Source organism: Littorina saxatilis, linkage group LG2 (genome assembly GCF_037325665.1).
Source record: "Littorina saxatilis isolate snail1 linkage group LG2, US_GU_Lsax_2.0, whole genome shotgun sequence".
In the NCBI taxonomy this organism is placed as follows: Eukaryota; Metazoa; Mollusca; class Gastropoda; order Littorinimorpha; family Littorinidae; genus Littorina; species Littorina saxatilis.
This window is the reverse complement of record NC_090246.1, coordinates 90,933,923-90,954,169: the sequence shown is the minus strand read 5'-3', so window position 1 is coordinate 90,954,169 and position 20,247 is coordinate 90,933,923. Positions and strand designations below refer to the sequence as shown.

Here is a 20,247-nt window from a genome sequence, read left to right as displayed (position 1 = left end):
AAACTGCCCTTCTCAAAATCACTACTGATCTCCTCCTTGCCACTGACCCAAGCTGAAATCTCTGCCGTCGCTCTACTTGATCTATCAGCGGCCTTTGACACAGTCGACCACAACATCCTCCTTCAACGCCTTCAGTACACCTTTGGTATCCATAGCACAGCTCTTTCTTGGTTCTCTTCTTATTTCACCGACCGCTACCAGACTGTTTCGATTGACAAACTGAACTCTGACCCCATCAGGCTTGAGTGCGGAGTCCCTCAGGGCTCAGTCCTTGGGCCTGTACTAATTACTCTCTACACTCAACCTCTTGACCACATCCTTGACCGACACAACGTTCTCCACCACTCTTTTGCCGACGACTCTCAACTTCACAACAGCTCTTCCCCTGACCAGTCTGAATCTCTTCTTTCCTCTATCTCTGACACTATCACTGACGTGCAGAATTGGATGACAGAAATCAAACTTCAGCTCAATAGCAACAAAACTGAAGCTATCCTAATAGGCACTACATCCAAACTCTCCAAAGCCACTTCCGACTCTCTTCAACTCTCTGACTCTTCTGTCCCTCTGTCTTCTGCTGTCAAAAACCTCGGAGTCACTCTAGACAACACCCTTTCCATGAAACAACACATCTCTTCTGTCTCTCGCACCTGCTACTTTCAACTCCGCCGCATCGCCACTATCCGCAAGTACCTCACCACAGATGCTACCGCCAAACTGGTCACGTCCACCATTCTCTCACGTCTTGACTATTGTAACTCTCTCTTGGCGGGTCTTCCCTCTTCTTCTATCTCTCGTCTCCAACGCATTCAAAATAGCTCTGCCCGTCTTGCCTTACGAAAGAAAAAGGGAGATCATATCACCCCCCTCCTAAATCAGCTCCACTGGTTGCCCGTTCCTGCCCGTATCACATACAAAATCAACACTCTCACCTACAAATGCCTCCATGGTCTCGCCCCTGCCTATCTCTCCGACTCTCTCTCTCTCTATGTCCCTTCACGAGCACTCAGATCATCTGCCGACTCCCTCAAGCTCAACATCCCCCACACCAAACTCAAAACAGCAGGTCAACGCTCATTTTCTTTCCAAGCACCTAGCCAATGGAACACACTACCTCTCCCCCTCCGTCAACAACAGTCCCTCGAATCATTCAAATCTGCACTCAAGACATTCCTTTTTTCCACATAATCCATGCATTCTACACTGCCCACCCCAATACAATACAATACAATACAATACAATAACTTTATTAATCTCTAAAAGAGAAATTACATTGCTGAGCGTTTGTGTCCGTAATAATAACATACATAAAACATTCAAAATAAACATTTGTTCTTTGTCCTGAGAAAATATAGCACATTGGTTATCACATAAGAAAGTATATTAAAAATAAATTAACATGCATTCACCATCAACAATGCACAAAAGAAAGTCAGCACCTTGCCGGTTATCACATATTGTCTAAGAGAGTAGAATAAGAGTATATAATCATGCAAAACAAAATCAACAATACTGAAACAATACAGAACACTGACCCCGTGCATCAGAGCGACAACACCAGCATCTACCGCCCCACCTGAGAATTGAAGATGTGAATTGCAGATGGAATGAACGAATTTCTGTAGCGTGTGGATCTTGCGGTTGGTTGTCTGAATCTGTTGCTCCTGTCTGTCCGTCTACTGTCAAATTCCGGTCTGAGTGGGTGCGAGTCGTCAGCCAAAATCTTCTGTACCTTGTCAGTCAGTCGTCGTTCATGTGTTGATGTGAAATTGTCCTGCTTCCTCCCAACCACCCCACTTGCTTTCCTGATGAATTTATCTAATCTATCCCTGTCTTGCTTGTTGATGTTGCCACCCCAACACACGGAGCCAAAGTACAACACACTATTGCACGTTGAAGTGTAAAACATCTGAAGGATTTCTTGTCTGCAGATGTTAAAAGACCTGAGTTTTCTCAAAAGTACAGGCGAGAGTGGAGTTTCTTCACAAGGGCATCAGAGTTTGGTTTCCATGTCAACTTATTGTCTATAATCACCCCCAAATACCTATACTGCTCTACCTTCTCTACGACCTCCCCCTTGATCACTATCTCCCTGTGTACATGTTCCCCCCTCCTGTTGTCCATTATCATTGTCCATCCCACCTTGAATAACTGTACATATTTTAATGGTTGCTGGTGTGTGTGTGTTGGTGACTTTAAGTCTCCGTGTGTGTGAATGAGTGTATGTGCGCCTTGAGTCGCCTGTTGGGGAGATATGTGCGCGTTATAAATATTCGTATTATTATTATTATTTATGTCAAACACTCTACCGTACCTCGAAATGTTTTAGCTCTTTGCTCAAGTGCTATTATTATTATTATTAGCATTGCTTAACGTCTAGCCGACTACGGAGAGCCTTCTCAAGATATCCCCATGCTGCCAACTAAAAAACAACAAAAAACATCATTGGCGGTCTGTCACTAGCCCCGTAGATGAACCCGACATGTAGCATCTATATATAAATAAAATTTAAATAATATTGTGGCGGTTTCTGCGACTTCCATTACTCGTGCAGAAGCTTCTGATTGGAGAAACTACAGGTCAAAGTTTGTCCCAAAATGTGTTATTATTATTTCACGTTGCTTAACATCTAGCCTGTGTTGCTAACTGGATGTTGAGCAATGTGAAATAATAATAAGAACATTTGGGAACAAGCTTTGACCTCGAGTTTCTCCAATCAGAAGTTCTGCACGAGTAGTGGAAGTCTCAGAAACCGTCACTTATGATGGTGGCGGTATAAACATACCAAGCGGTTCTGCATGTGTGCTCGTCACGTCGCAATCCTTGACGGAGGGGTCATCGCTGCCCAAATCACCCACGATGCCGGTGTTGTCATTGCCCAAATCACCATGACCAACTGAAACAAAGATTAGTTTAAAATTATAGAATCTTTGCTAATTATTGATTTATGTCACTCTATCGTAAATAAGAACAAAAAGTCCCAGTCTCTAGGCTGGGGGAGGATGGAATCTGTGGCATCCCGGAGGCCGTCATTGCCCCCACGACTTCAAAGAGAGAGAGAGAGAGAGAGAGAGAGAGAGAGAGAGAGAGAGAGAGAGAGAGAGAGAGAGAGAGAGAGAGAGAGAGAGAGAGAGAGAGAGAGACTTCAAAGAGAGAGAGAGAGACTTCAAAGAGAGAGAGAGAGAGAGAGAGAGAGAGAGAGAGAACCAACGTATGGTTCCTGATGGCTTTCTTGCCTGAAGAGTGAAGTCAGGTGTATGTAATTTCATCGTTGCATGCACAACAGAAACTTCTTAATCATAAACTCCATTATCTTTTTTGAGAATCTAACTCCTTCATCCACTTCCAAGACCATTTATTTGGATGTTTTGCCTCACTTGGCAACTTGTCGTCAAGCTGATTTGCACATGGGTCTCCATTCTTGAAAAAATCCACGCTTTCACTTATCGTGGTGGCCATTTTGAATGTAAAACAGGAAGTGACCACAAAGGGAAGCAAAGACTTGTGGGAGAAAAAGTGAATCTTTTTGAGACAAGTGAGGCCCTGATAAGGATGTTTAGGGAAAATGTAACTTTTGAAAACATAGGTAAATGTAAACATCCTTGTCAGGGCCTCACTTGTCTCAAAAAGATTGCAAGCGCTTACGATCTGCAACGCTGGGCTGTTTGACGAAATTATATTTATTATATCGCGCATGCACAAGATGTTTGAAAATGCGGGAATTGGTATTTCTTTGCGTGAAAAGGCGCGCATCCAAATTTTATTTTTGCGGGATTTCTTTCATATTTGCGGGAATGCGCGGTCTAGAATCGACACTGCGACAGATCAAAACGTGTCAGAAGGTTTTTGCCAGAATGGAAGGACGAATTTCCTTGGTTAGATTTCGACAGTGGAGTGTGCGTGAGCGCAACTCCATGACTGTGTGTAGGGGTGGGGACGAGTTTTTGCATTCAGATTGTGGGTAACCTGATTTTTGTGCGGGTAAGTTAAAAATGACATGTTACATACCCGGGGAAAGCTGAATTGACAAAAATGTGGCCACCCCTGCGTCCCGTGACAGTAAGGTGGGTTCGTATCATGAAGGAGTTAACAAAAGTGACATTTAGCCCTAATGACAGTGAGGGGCGACATTTGTATTATAGCCTACAACAATACAAATGTCGCCCCTCACTGTCATCAAAGGGTACGAGTCGTGCATCCCTCTCATTACTAGTACTATTGATTGCCAGCACTAAGAAAACTATTAGGAAAGGGTGTATTTTTCAAATAAGTCCAGAGGCTATTTAATTTAGTAGCAATGGACTTCAGACTTTTTATGGAAGAGAACAAATTCCAAAATGATAGGTTTTAAATCGTTTTAAGTAGGGCTAGGCGAGGCGCTCTCTTGCCAACATTGCGTCATAATCTGAAAGGTTCCGCGACGCAATATTCCTGATCCTGATACTTAGCTGCGTCGATATCATCGGAAAATGCACTTTCCAAACCTACTTGTGATATAGACTGCGCACATTTCTTTGCAACCAAACAGCGCCGAAACTCAATTATGTAAGACAGATCTCTTACTTTATCAACATCAGTGGTTGTCTATTGACAACTTGATGCGGCATGCGTGTTCAGATTGTTACGCGAAGCTGTGGTTCACTCTCCCATCTCTGTCAAAATGGCGGAAGGCCGAATCAAGCCACCAGCCACACGTCACTTCCGGAGAGGGACATTATTTTCTTTCGTTTTCTCCCGAGCTTTTGAGAATACGGGTTAGAAAAGTGAGTCATTATCTTCACTGGAACATATTGAATACGAACTCTAGCGCATAAGTCATTAAATTGAAAGAAGAAAGAGAAACAAATGGTTATTTCAGTATTTTTTTTTACCATGGAGACAGCCTTTAAACTTACCACAGATATGTCGTCAGGACATGAATCCAGCCAATGTGTGACTTTCGTGGTCTCGTATACACATGGAATTGCGAAGTTCTGAAGACATGGGCTTGTGAAGTTGTGTTGAAGTGGACTTGGACGGGATTTGTCGTGTTCTGTAGACCCAAAACACTGATTTGTACATTCATGTGTTGGAAAACACAGGATTTCCATTTCGTAAAGTTTCAATCAAGCCGCCATTCGTGTTTCAATTTTCAGCTACTTGAATCTAGTTTTGCCTTTCCATATTTGGCTAATCATTATGAGCTATTAAAGGGGCACGCCATAGCTATAGTTCGGACAATTTGCATCGAGTCTATCAGAATCCTCACCTTCCAAACTGTAATATTCCCACGTTCCACATCCACAAACCCTGCATAGCTACAGAAAGCAGAAATGTTTGAAGAACTAAATCCTTGCGCGCATTTATGTGTAGTGGAAGTGAGTGACAAGCCAGAGCTACGCTTCACTCACAACCCAATTTGGCAACCGTCAGTTTAAAGCAATTTAATTGCAGATAAATGTCAGTTATAACCCTCTATTTCTGATCAGGTCTCCATGCAATCACTTTTTGTTCTTCCAGTCTATTTAGATAGCTGGGATAATATTGCAGAGGGACGTCCTCATGAATATTTCATCTACATCAGTGTTGCTGCCAGCGTTAGAGGACAATAGGTCATTTGGACCTGACCGTAAGAAATCAATAGGTCCAAATGTCCTGGCTTTAAAAAAGTAATAGGTCTTACCGTCTACAATTGACCGCGGCACCCTTGTTAATTTTAAAGTAAATCACAAATTTGTGTCAGCACACACGCACGTGTGTGTGTTTGTGTGTGAGTGTGGGAGGGGAAAGAGAGAGAGAGGGAGCTGATTTTCCACAATAAGTTATAACGTGACTTCAAATTAATTTTGCCATTTAATGACAATAAACGTTCAACTTTGGCAATTGCCAGAAACTTAAACTGCCAACCGTCAGAATCAACCAGGTAAACATGGTTAGATCACGCCACCTATTTGTCAAATATGATATGAACTTAAAATAAATGGGAAAAAATGACTAGAATATTCAAGGACTCCTGAAACAAAAAGGTAACATTTGAAACACTAGCTGTGTTGGTCCTAGAGTACAGTGTCACTGCCATTCCTAGGTACTGGTGGATTTTCAGAGAACAGCCTCCTGGAACAGAGAGTGGAGTGTACACTAGTACGACCTCATCTAGAATACGGCAATCCTGCCTGGTTTCCGAGACTAGTACGCCAATCAACATCAATCGCAAGAGTCCAAAGAAGAGCTACTAAACTGATTTACGAAATAAAAGACTACACATATGAAGAGAGACTAAGATACTTGACTTTGCCTACACTAAAGGCAAGAAGAAAGAGAGGGGACCTAATACAAGCGTATATAATATTTAACGACATTGATGACACTAACAAAGATTTCTTTTTTAAATCACCGCAGACTAACATTGTTGTAACACGTAACAGTACTGACAAAATACAAAAAGAAAGACATGATAATAACAATACAAGAAAATTTGCTTTCAGCTATAGAGTTACAAATGACTGGAACAAACTAACAACTAACATTAAACGGGCTCCCAGTACAAATGCTTTCAAGAACCTCATTGACAAACACAACGCTGGACACGACAGTCGTTGCAATAGTCACTCCCGGTGCACTTCACTTCAGTGATTGCCTTCGAGGGCCGATTAGACAGCCATTGACCAGAACTATCAATTCACAGCGGAATTCCCACTCAGAAGAGACTCCTTCGATGCGAAGAAGCCCTCTCAAATCTTCAATGCCTAACTCAAATAAATAGATATAACACTGTTCTTATAAAGTGCGCTACATAAAATCTAAGGCTTACCTGTACGAGTGGTGTGCCTGATTGTACGAAAGGGAAAAAAATCCCATGCAGCGACCATGTTCATTGTTCAGATTTCTTGAAAAGGCCCGGATCGCTTATCGCTTACGCTCTAAACAATAATAAATATTTCACTGAGGTAAAGCAATTATTTCCAAATGTTCAGAAAATATAAGATAAACTTGTGAAATAAACCTGTAAAATAGTTATTTTACAGTTTTATTTTACACAGCAATGTTAAAAAAAAAAAGAGAGAGAGAGATAATTTTTTTTTTTTTTTTAGTGTCGTAAGCACAAGAATGCTAAAAGCTCAGAAGAGATTGTTTGACGATGCAGAGATCTGTAGCAAGGGAAGGGGGACAACCAAGTCAGAACTCAAATGCTTTTGGGAACACGAGTTAAAACCCCTCAATGGTCAAGCTGAACACGAAAATTACATTTTGAGGTTACCTTGGATATGAGAACATGCTAATGTTCCCATAACCACAGAATGTTCCCAGATCCACGCTCTCACACTTACAGATGTCCCCAGATCCAAGACATTTTAAAAGTATATATATATATATATATATATATCCCATGACCTCCCTTCTTTGTCTCTGTTACTTCAGTATGGGTATATATGTTGTATTTTTATAGCTCAATAAATACATCATGGACTCAAAAAAATATATGATAGTGCAGATTCCGATTTGGGCGAAGAACTACTTTGCTCCCGACCTTTGACCTCGCGCCGAACAATGTGACACATTTGTATGAAGTTCCAAAATCGTATTGCACGGCTCAGAAAACCATATCAGTTGCACGCAAAAATGAATCTCAGAACTGATCTGATGTATGAGATGCAATAAGCAAACGTTTCTTTCATTATGAAAGCAATGCAGGTGGGAAAAAACGAACATTCAACTTACAAGATAACCAGATGCTAGCGAACCAAAACAAAAACACGAGTACCCTCCCCTTGCTTCGTTAGCAGACGACTTTTGAGAATCTGTCAGACCGTCCTTACCTGGCACGGTTGGGCTTCGCTATCATCAGCTGTTTCACGTGTTTTGCGAGCAAGTCTACTCTTTTGCCTGGCTCTGCAGTAAGTCCACATTGGCGATGAAGGTATCTAAGAACTTAACATGTGTGTATTTTTCCGTAATCCAGTCATATTCTTTCAAAATGCAATCAAGCGGCGGTGACAGACTTGGGTCCTGTTTTCATCGCATCAATACCAGTTTAGGTTCATGCAAACACACTCGCAAAACAGTTTATCATGTAGATACATTTCAAATAGGGAGCAAATGGTTAAATCTACATATGTGTTCCCTAAAATTTGCTTCTCTGTCAATAAGACTAATTGTATAATAATGCGTTCGAAAAAAACAACGTGGAATCGATTCTGAATCGAGTCGAGTAAGCCAAATGGGGGCCAAACCGGTTTCCCCGTTCCGCCGACCTGAAACGCAAAAGAATTGTGCGCTTCAACTAAATGGATTTCTATACGACTTCATTACTTTCTTGCAACTTATGAACCTTTACTTAACGCTTTTAAACGGTCTGAAAGTAGTGTTACCGCGTACTTATAGATGCACTCATTCGTTTTATTTTTTCAGCGACGGTCACTTAGTTTAAGGTTGCAAAAAGGCCATGTCTCGCTGAAAACACTGTTTCACACTCCACAGATCGCAAAAGTGCCGCTAGTAGTCTACACTTTGTGTTTGATGGTAGAATGGGATATACAGATTACAACACTCGTGGTTTTTTATATGGCTTGTATTTCAGTCAAGACCCAGCGGGAATATCAATCGAGAGCCACTCGCCAAAGGCTCGTGTCTCCCGATGATATTCATCCGCTGGGTCTTGACTGAAATACAAGCCATATAAAAAACCACTCGTGTTGTAACCTATACATATATATATATATGATATATAGCACGCTTTATATATTACCTATTTATGTGCTGATGACCAATTTAATTTCCTTTGTTGGATCAATAAAATGTTATGAGTTATCAGTTATGAGTTTTCTATATCTCTATTCTATTTAACTTTCTGAATGTGTTTTTAATCCAAAAATATCATATCTATATGTTTTTGGAATCAGGAACGGACAAGGAATAAGATGAAATTGTTTTTAAATCGATTTCAGAAATTTATTTTAATCATAATTTTAATATTTTTAATTTTCAGAACTTGTTTTTAATCCGTATATAACATATTTATATGTTTTTGGAATCAGAACATAATAAAGAATAAAATAAAAGTAAATTTGTATCATTTTATAAACAAATATTTTTAATTACAATTTTCAGATTTTTAATGACCAAAGTCATTAATTAATTTTTAAGCCTCCAAGCTGAAATGCAATACCGATGCCCGGCCTTCGTCGAAGAGTGCTTGGCCAAAATGTCAATCAATTTGATTGAAAAATGAAGGTGTGACAGTGCCGCCTCAACTTTTACGTCTGGGGATATCATACCCAGGAACTCTCATGTAAAATTTCATGAAGATCGGTCCAGTAGTTTGGTCTGAATCGCTCTACACACACACACGCACAGACAGGACAAACACACACACACACACACCCACACACACACATATACACCACGACCCTCGTCTCGATTCCCCCTCTATGTTAAAACATTTAGTCAAAACTTGACTAAATGTAAAAACTCACATGACTGAAAACGAGCTCCCTGTTCATAGGACAAGAGCGCCTAGGCTGAGTGTAACTGAACTTGTCAAATTGAAATTGCGCAGATGATAGAAAAACAGGTTGAAACTGTTGACACGGAACACAGAAAACATCCCGAGTAACATATAACCCACACACTGAAACAAAAACAGCAAAACTTACTGAAAATGAGCCCCAACTTGCTCAAGAGGCGACTATACGGATTGTTACTGAACTTGAATAAACAAGTTGACAGAAACAAAACTGGTAGCTGTATCTACAAACGGAAACAAAAAACAACAATCTAGAAATGACTGTAAGATAACACCCATTGCTCACAGGAGTGGTTAGACAGAATGTAACACAGGAGTGGCTAGACAGAATGTAACACAGGAGTGGCTAGACAGAATGTAACACAGGAGTGGCTAGACAGAATGTAACACAGGAGTGGCTAGACAGAATGTAACACAGGAGTGGTTAGACAGAATGTAACACAGGAGTGGCTAGACAGAATGTAACACAGGAGTGGCTAGACAGAATGTAACACAGGAGTGGCTAGACAGAATGTAACACAGGAGTGGCTAGACAGAATGTAACACAGGAGTGGCTAGACAGAATGTAACACAGGAGTGGCTAGACGGAATGTAACACAGGAGTGGCTAGACGGAATGTAACACAGGAGTGGCTAGACAGAATGTAACACAGGAGTGGCTAGACAGAATGTAACACAGGAGTGGCTAGACAGCATGTAACACAGGAGTGGCTAGACAGAATGTAACACAGGAGTGGTTAGACAGAATGTAACACAGGAGTGGTTAGACAGAATGTAACACAGGAGTGGTTAGACAGAATGTAACACAGGAGTGGCTAGACAGAATGTAACACAGGAGTGGCTAGACAGAATGTAACACAGGAGTGGCTAGACAGAATGTAACACAGGAGTGGCTAGACAGAATGTAACACATGAGTGGCTAGACAGAATGTAACACATGAGTGGCTAGACAGAATGTAACACAGGAGTGGCTAGACAGCATGTAACACAGGAGTGGCTAGACAGAATGTAACACAGGAGTGGCTAGACAGAATGTAACACAGGAGTGGCTAGACAGAATGTAACACAGGAGTGGCTAGACAGAATGTAACACAGGAGTGGCTAGACAGAATGTAACACAGGAGTGGCTAGACAGAATGTAACACAGGAGTGGCTAGACAGAATGTAACACAGGAGTGGCTAGACAGAATGTAACACAGGAGTGGCTAGACAGAATGTAACACAGGAGTGGCTAGACAGAATGTAACACAGGAGTGGCTAGACAGAATGTAACACAGGAGTGGCTAGACAGAATGTAACACAGGAGTGGCTAGACAGAATGTAACACAGGAGTGGCTAGACAGCATGTAACACAGGAGTGGCTAGACAGCATGTAACACAGGAGTGGCTAGACAGAATGTAACACAGGAGTGGCTAGACAGAATGTAACACAGGAGTGGCTAGACAGAATGTAACACAGGAGTGGCTAGACAGAATGTAACACAGGAGTGGCTAGACAGAATGTAACACAGGAGTGGCTAGACAGAATGTAACACAGGAGTGGCTAGACAGAATGTAACACAGGAGTGGCTAGACAGAATGTAACACAAATGAAAGAAAAAGAAAAAGAGAAAACTCTAAAACAAAACGAATCCCCTATCGATTGTCCACTACCTTATCCTATTTCCGCAGAAGGGCTCAGGATTAATAAGAAGGCGAAATGAAAACAAAACACAAGCTCACACACAACCGGCGAGATTCAAGACTCGGAGTGTAGGGGTGGGAAGGGAAGGCGGAAGAAAACAGAGCAATTGAAGATGTGTGTGTGTGTGTGTGTGTATGTGTGTGTGTGTGTGTGTGTGTGTGTGTGTGTGTGTGTGTGAGTGTGTGTGTGTGTGTGTGTGTGTGTGTGTGTGTGTGTGTGTGTGTGTATGTGTGTGTGTGTGTGTGTGTGTGTGTGTGTGTGTGTGAGTGTGTGTGTGTGTGTGTGTGTGTGTGTGTGTGTGTGTGTGTGTGTGTGTGTGTGTGTGTGTGTGTGTGTGATGGGGGTGATGGGAAAGGGGGGAAGGGGGGTACGGGTAAAAGAGGCAGAAGAAAGTCGTGAAAACGATTCATCAGTGTCAACTCCGTAGCAAGAGTACAAGAAAATGGGGGAAAGGGAAACAGCGTTTTTAGCACCTCTGCCTGCAGTTACGGAGAAATTGGTGATGCTTATCGGAAACCTAGCCTGTGAATGGCATGTACGTATTACACGCTTCTCTAACTCTCTCTGTCTGTCTGTCTCTGTATCTCTGTCTGTGTGCTTGCTGTTTGTCTGTGTCTGACTATCTGGCTGTTTTTGTGCGTCTGTGTGTGTGTGTGCGTCTGTCTGTCTCAGTCTCTCTGTCTGTCTCCCTGTCTCTGTCTGTGAGTCTCTCTCGCTGTGTCTCTCTTTCTCTGTTTCTCGCGTGCTCTCTCTCTCTCGGTCTCTCCCTCTTTCTCTCTCTCGCTCTCTCTCTCTCTGTCTCTCTCTGTCTATCTATCTCTGTCTCTGTGTCTGTGTCTCTCTCTCTCTCTCTCTCTCTCTCTCTCTCACTCAGTCGCTCTATATGTTTTGCACCCTTCTTGCCTTCGTTTGTAGTTGTATAGTTTGTCAGTTTTATTTTTGTCGAAGTGTTTCCGTGAAATATAAGATGGTATGCTGATTTATTTGCCCTAAAAATGCATTATTTTTTCTTTCACCTTTTTGGCCAACAAACCACTTTTAAGTCAGTATCTGTTTGTTTTCTGCTTGCTTTCTTTCACATCAGTATGATTATAGATGCACTGGTAACACAAATGACATTCCGGGATTCTAGATTAAATGTTATCTGCCGGAAATGTCCTCACAAATGCTTCCCTGTTTTGTATTATCTTTTCTATGTATGGGAATCGTATTGCATTGCATGTGCTCTTAATATCAAATGGGTGCAAACACTGTTGAATTCCTACACCAGTTAAGTCTTAATCTATACTTTTGGTCATTGAAAAGGAATGGGTTCAGTTTCTTCAAGAGCCAACAATGATCGCTTTTGATCATGGGTTGGTAGTTTTCTTGCAGCAATGATCCCAGTATCGGCATAACTACCTCAACCGTTGGCCTTAACATTTTCTTCAGATTAACTTCAACCATGCATGCCAATGCTGCTATAATTGCTTCAGAAAACATCTGCGGTGACCAAAGTTCTGTACGCAGCGTCCTTATTACTGACCTGAATGTGTCAGAAAACATCTGCGGTGACCAAAGTTCTGTGCGCAGCGTCCTTATTACTGACCTGAATGTGTCAGAAAACATGATCTGCGGTGACCAAATTTCTGTGCGCAGCGTCCTTATTACTGACCTGAATGTGTCAGAAAACATGATCTGCGGTGACCAAAGTTCTGTGCGCAGCGTCCTTATTACTGACCTGAATGTGTCAGAAAACATGATCTGCGGTGACCAAAGTTCTGTGCGCAGCGTCCTTATTACTGACCTGAATGTGTCAGAAAACATGATCTGCGGTGACCAAAGTTCTGTGCGCAGCGTCCTTATTACTGACCTGAATGTGTCAGAAAACATGATCTGCGGTGACCAAAGTTCTGTGCGCAGCGTCCTTATTACTGACCTGAATGTGTCAGAAAACATCTGCGGTGACCAAAGTTCTGAACGCAGCGTCCTTATTACTGACCTGAATGTGTCAGAAAACATCTGCGGTGACCAAAGTTCTGAACGCAGCGTCCTTATTACTGACCTGAATGTGTCAGAAAACATGTGCGGTGACCAAAGTTCTGAACGCAGCGTCCTTATTACTGACCTGAATGTGTCAGAAAACATCTGCGGTGACCAAAGTTCTGAACGCAGCGTCCTTATTACTGACCTGAATGTGTCAGAAAACATCTGCGGTGACCAAAGTTCTGAACGCAGCGTCCTTATTACTGACCTGAATGTGTCAGAAAACATCTGCGGTGACCAAAGTTCTGAACGCAGCGTCCTTATTACTGACCTGAATGTGTCAGAAAACATCTGCGGTGACCAAAGTTCTGAACGCAGCGTCCTTATTACTGACCTGAATGTGTCAGAAAACATTCAACCTCCCTGCTGACCTACATTAAATACGAATAACTCAACCTTTAGCCTCGTATTTTTGGCAAAGACGGCCCAAAAGATGGCCTAATCGTGTTCCTACAACTGCTCTCAAAAAAGACGCAAGGCTGTTGCAGCATGGTACGTCTCCAAGTGTTGACATATGCATGTGTGTGCTGGGGGGGTAACCTTAGTAAACAGGATAGTGACAGGCTAGAAAAGCTAGTCAAGAAGGCTGGATCTGTTGTAGGCAGGAAACAAGAGACCATTGAATCAGTTTGCCAGAGACGACTGACTGACCGACTGACCTCAATTTTGGCTGACGAGACACACCCACTGAAACCTGAATTTGACTCTCGACGCATTGACAGGAGTGGTAGACTGAGGGCTATGGTTGCAAGAACGTCACGTTTCCGCAATTCTTTTGTTCCCAGAGCTATCCATGCTTTCAACCAATCACATGTTAGAGGCCTCTATCATGTTTCTCTGTCATAATTATTACTGTACTCTGTTGCTGGGTTATCTGTAATGTATGTATTTTTAGTAACTGTATTACCGTAGTTCAAATGTGCGGTGTTCTAGTCGACATGTGGTGCTTTGTATACCTTGTGTGTGCGTGGATGTGGAGGTGGACTCTTGGACGTCTTTTTGTTATCGGAATTATGGTTTTTGTTAAATTGTATTGCTGTTGCTGTTGTTGTTGTGTGAGTGAGTTGTGTGTTGGCAGACTTGACTTGACGGATGACTGTTTGCGTTAGTGAGACTGTGATCATACTCATAATAATCATACTCACTTATTTTCTTAGGATGTTTTTATTTTTATTATGCATTCTTATTCTTTTGATTGGAAATGAGTATTGTTACAATATAATTTCCATATGGATTAATAAAATTGAGTTGAGTTGAGTTGAGTTGAATGCTGGCTGTTCGTAACGTGAGTATAAACCAGGCTTGATGCTCAGTGATTCACCACACAGGAAATGATCTTAAAAACGCAGAATTCATTCATTAATTACTGAACCGAGTTGGCTGCTCAGTTGGTTACTCATCAGTTTCGCCATGGTAGTTGTTCCAAGGAAAGAAAAAAATCAATCGCAGTTGCATAGCTTCGAACAAAATATTCTCACATTCATGGCTTTTTTTCAGAAAATATAGGAAGCTGTTGTACCTTATGACAATTACACTCGCATTTATAAACAACAAGTTTGACAAACACGCACACAACAACACAACACTTTTCTGCGAGGTTTCTTGTTCAAATCAATGTTTGTATAATTATACGCACCTTCTTCATTGTATTTGTTGTGTTTTCAGCAGTTGCCAGCCGAACGACGACCATTTATGGGCGTCTCTCAACACACCCCGCAAACAAATTGCCTTTAATGATCTTGCCATTTATCTTTACTTCATCCATATCGATTTTCTGCTCGGGTGGGTTTGTGGGGCAACCAGGTAAATTTATAAGGGTGGGGATGAACATGCAACGGCCAGTTCGTAAGGAGGTTTCAGCAAAACTAATGCATTTGTAAATGCAGATTTATCTACCCGACAAAAACTTCAACATTTCATTCATGAATATATGTTTTCTGCTCTGGTGGTTTTATGGGGCAACCATGTAGATTTAAAAGAGTGGAAACGAACATTAAAGAGCTATTCCGTGAGAAACTATCAGAAATAGTAATGCATTACTTGATGCATGTCAATCTTACCCTACTGACACCAAATCTCAGACTTCAAAATGTCATTAAAGATTTTTTTCCCGCTCGGGTGGTTTTGAAGGGCAACCACGTAGATTTATCTGGGCGGAGTCATACATAAAAGAGCGTATGTGTTTGTGAGAAATTCTCAGCGGAAATAATGCATTAGTCAATGTATATCAATTTTAACCTACAGACACAAAAAGTTAAACAGTTCTGCCCGGGTGATTTTGCGGGGTAACCGGGTAGATTTATATGGGCGGAGACAAATGCGAAAGAGCAAATTCGTGAGAAAGTATAATAGAAGAGCAATGCGTAACGTGTATTCAAAACGCATGCCAATCTCATTCTAAAAAAATGGTGTGATTATGTTTCTGTTCGGGTGGCTAATAGGGGCAATCGGGTTGATATATAAAGTCGGAATCGGACATAGTCAAGCCATTGCGTGAACAAGTCTCAGAGAAGGAAATGCATAAGTCAATGCATGTCAATCCTTACTGACAGACACGCAAAATTAAACGCCACAATTTCATTTAAGATGTTGTTGTTGTTGTTTTTTCTGCTCGAGTGGTTAGAGGCATACTATAGTTGCTTTCAAGACTGTCCCTCCCACGAAGAAAGGCGCCGAGAGCAGTGGCCAGACGGAATGGACCTTCACACAAAACTCTTGGGAACGGCAAATGAACTCCGCCGCACGGCCAGCTTTGCGGCATCCCTCGGAGAGAGACTCTAAATCGTGCAGTCTGTCGAACGCAGAAGAAGAAGAAGAAGAAGAAGAAGTTGCTTTCAAGAAATGTATTTAATTAAAAAAAATCTAATTCTGCACAAAAAGCAGTCAGGATGTTGAATGTAGGTGTATGTCAAAGTGGAGAAATGTTCTTATCCCATGCAAAAAGCCTTGACAGTTCTTTAAATAGAGAGCAGACTTATTACACCCCCGGTATAGGGGTGTGTATAGGTTTCGCTCGATGTGTTTGTTTGTTTGTTTGGGTGTGTGTTTGTGTTCGCATATAGATCTCAATAATGAACGGACCGATCGTCACCAAACTTGGTGAACAGGTTCTATACATTCCTGAGACGGTCCTTACAAAAATTGGGACCAGTCAAACACACGGTTAGGGAGTTATTGGTGGATTAAGATTCTACAAGGACTTATAGCGGGACATATTAATGGTCAAAGGGAAATAACCTTCTCAGTTGGTGGCAGTGAGAATGGTTATTTCCCTTTGACCAACGCGGGTGTTTTTCCTACCTCTGAGGAATTTCTTGTTTTCATAGGAAGGACTGTGTTTTTAAACTGTCAAATATCATTCATGGTTATTTTTTCTGCTCGGGTGGTTTTATGGGGTCAATTTATAAGGGCGGAGATCAACACAAAATAAACTTGTTGTGAAGAAGTTTCAGCGAAAGTAATGCAATAGTCAAACCATGCCAATCCTACCATACAGACACGTACACGTAAAGTCATACTTTAAAATTTCATTGATGATTATTTTTCTGCTTGGGTGGTTTTATGGGGCAACCAAGTAATGTGTAAGGAAGCAACGAACAACAACAGTAGGTAGAAAAAACAGTTTAACACACAAATTGACGTCATATCCTCTGCATTATGTCATGGATCACTGAATTTTGTAAATGGAGCCTCGTTTATGTCATTGAATATAGTGCTCCTCCTGTGTACCTATTTACCCTCGATATACACGACTGACTCTCGTCGCTGGTAGTTGTCATGCACTGATTAACCCACGCTTAATTGACTTACTGCCCGCTGTGACCTCTTGTTTGTGGAACAGCAACGAATGACTTGCACTCCTGTCTGTTTTGGGCAAGAAATCAATGCTCTTTCATGTTAATAATTATGTTCTCATATCCCAAACGACTATGATCCAGCAGTCATTTCCTAAAAAGTTGTGAAACTTCTGAGTTTGAAACACCAAAGAGGCCTAAAATGGAATACTACACTGTGAACTGAAGTGTTCCATTTTTGAACACAATTTTTGTCACCAGTGGTGAAGACTGTGTGAAATACTAATTATTATGATTCTACTAGGAAAAAGTAGCACGCATGGTAAACACGTGCAACTGTCGTTCGCAACCGTTAATAGATAGTCGTCGATTTGTGCCAGTCTATGTCCATATATCATTGTAAAACTAACTGCCTGATCATAAGTGTTCATTGATAGTCGTCTCATTTGTGTCAGTTTACGTGAACATCGTGGGTTCAATCGTTTTGTCTGTTACCCTACATCACTTTGAACGGCACCAAAATGAACAACGCAACAGTGTTTTTGTTTAATAGATAAGCATCCTCAGAGCCTTCATAATACTCCAAATAACTTTCAAATTATATGATGGTAGTGGTTCTGAAAATGACTTTTGACTTTTGATCAAATACTGTTTACATCTGCAAAAACACGCAAATATGTGTGCTTGGCCTACTTTTTTCTCCGTTAGAAAACCGCAGTTTCAGCTACCTTAATTCTAACCCCAGGGTAGTGCAAAGACGCATTAGAGTAAACACTTAATGGCTATAATCACCTACCATCGATTCCAGCCGCCAAGTAACCCAAGGCTAAAAAAAAGTTTTGGACCAAAACATACAGAACGTCCTATTAAAACAGTCTAGCAACCCCGTCGCAGACTATGGTAGACTATACCTAGATCACTATACAGCGTCGGAGTTTTTCAACCTCTGATGATGGTAATTACTTTTCCGTTAGCTTCGGGCTCGGTTTCCAAGACCGTCAGAACTTTTGGAGACTTTCAGGAACTCCTCCCAAACCGTAAATCAATTTGGTGGTACCAGCACCATCAAGGCAACAGTTGCCTGCCAGAAGGACATATTTGAGGCTTGGACAAAGAGGACAGTTACGCCCTTCTGCCAAGGAAAGGTCGTCTCGTGTCTCCATGCCAGAGGCCTGGCGTCCCCCATGTCTAGAAGAGGAAGAAGGGAGGATTTGGAATGTCAGGTAGAGTCGCTATCCTAAATCCATGGTACGGTCTAGGGGTAGGGGGTCAGTGAAACCTGCTTGGTGATCATGGATTGTTTACGGAGATGGAATTCGATCTAAAGAGTGTGCGGGGAAGTGTCAAGATTCGTCCGAATGTGACTGTAAATGTGAATGAATTGAAAAGCGATAGGTCCCTCGTTTTTCATGCTAAAACGACACATTAAGCGTGCATATGAGTGAAATATCATTGTATGCATACGTTTGTGGCAAAACCAACTTAAAAAGCAAACAGAAAAAGAAGAAAAACAGAACACGAAATCAAAGGTCTTTGTCATAGGATTTTTACATTAATTTTAGTCAAGTTTTGACTAAATGTTCTAACATAGAGGGGGAATCGAGACGAGGGTCGTGGTGTGTGTGTGTGTGTGTGTGTGTGTGTGTGTGTGTGTGTGTGTGTGTGTGTGTGTGTGTGTGTGTGTGTGTGTGTGTGTGTGTGTGTGTGTGTAGAGCGATTCAGACTAAACTACTGGACCGATCTTTATGAAATTTTACATGAGAGTTCCTGGGTATGAAATCCCCAGACGTTTTTTTCTTTTTTTCGATAAATGTCTTTTATGACGTCATATCCGGCTTTTTGTAAAAGTTGAGGCGGCACTGTCACACCTTCATTTTTCAATCAAATTGATTGAAATTTTGGCCAAGCAATCTTCGACGAAGGCCGGACTTCGGTATTGCATTTCAGCATGGAGGCTTAAAAATTAATTAATGACTTTGGTCATTAAAAATCTGAAAGATGTAATTAAAATTATTTGTTTATAAAATGATCCAAAATTACTTTTATTTTATTCTTCATCATGTTCTGATTCTGAAAACATATAAATATGTTATATTCGGATTAAAAACAAGCTCTGAAAATTAAAAATATAAAAATTATGATTAAAATTAAATTTCCAAAATCGTTTTAAAAACAATTTCATCTTATTCCTTGATTCCAAAAAACATATAGATATGATATGTTTGGATTACAAACACGCTCAGAATGTTAAAACGAAGAGAGGTACAGTAAAGCGTGCTATGCAGCACAGCGCAACCGCTACCGCGCTGAACAGGCTCGTCACTTTCACTGCCTTTTGCACTAGCGGCGGACTACGGTCATTGTGAAAAAATGCAGTGCGTTCAGTTTCATTCTGTGAGTTCCACAGCTTGACTAAATGTAGTAATTTCGCCTTACGCGACTTGTTCATGAGTAAAGAATGCTTATTTTATGTCAAAAAGATCATTTCCTGTTATCGTTGTTGTTGTTGCTTTTTCTTTTTACACATGCATGCTCTTCCAACCCTACTGCTACCTACGCATAATCAATTTAAGTTGCAGCCTCCACAGTCAGAAACAACAATCAAAATCACCAAACATTCATCACTTACAACAGAATCTGTGACCACCACACCAACCCAAAAGGGCATCAGCGGGGAAGACGATCAGACACGACCATCAAAGCCATCAATCCATCAGTCAGTCCGGGGAGAGACATGCTCGTTACCTATTTGGGGGGATCGTGCTGGGTGTGTACAGACGGGGGGAGAACGGTAATTAGGTCCCTGATGAGGTCGTTAGTGCCCCTCCATCACAGGTCGCTCAGGCCAGCAGACTTTTCCTCCCCATGTCAACCGGCAGCAGTGGTAATCCCGGTCACAGTCGCGTCTGGGAGCTTTGCTCGATACTGGAGGTAGCTAGGTGTCCGACACTTACGGGGTCGCCCGTTTCAGTGTCGTCTATCACGAGGTAGCTAGGTGTCTGACACTTACGGGGTCGCCCGTTTCAGTGTCGTCTATCACGAATGAGAGTACAGTGAAGCCCACCGTTTAAGACGCCCAAATGTAAGTCTCCCTCCTTTCTAAGACCCTAGTTTCTTTGATTTACTGTTCATAACCTATGTAAATGCACCACCTTTTCATGACTCCATCCTTTTTAAGACCCTATTTTCTGAAAGAGGGGTTGCACTGAAGTCGAAATCTTCCCAAACAGCCGGGGTAAGGCT

At 41.6% G+C, this 20,247-nt stretch overlaps 1 long non-coding RNA gene across 1 annotated transcript; it reads right to left on the bottom strand.

Moving 5' to 3' along the window:
* Positions 1–2,694: 2,694 nt before the first annotated feature.
* Positions 2,695–7,516, bottom strand: LOC138960130 (uncharacterized). The gene is made up of 3 exons (XR_011453898.1): positions 6,791–7,516; positions 4,896–5,032; positions 2,695–2,896 (listed from the first exon to the last, which is right to left on the bottom strand). It is a non-coding gene; the product is annotated as an uncharacterized lncRNA (long non-coding RNA).
* Positions 7,517–20,247: the final 12,731 nt, after the last annotated feature.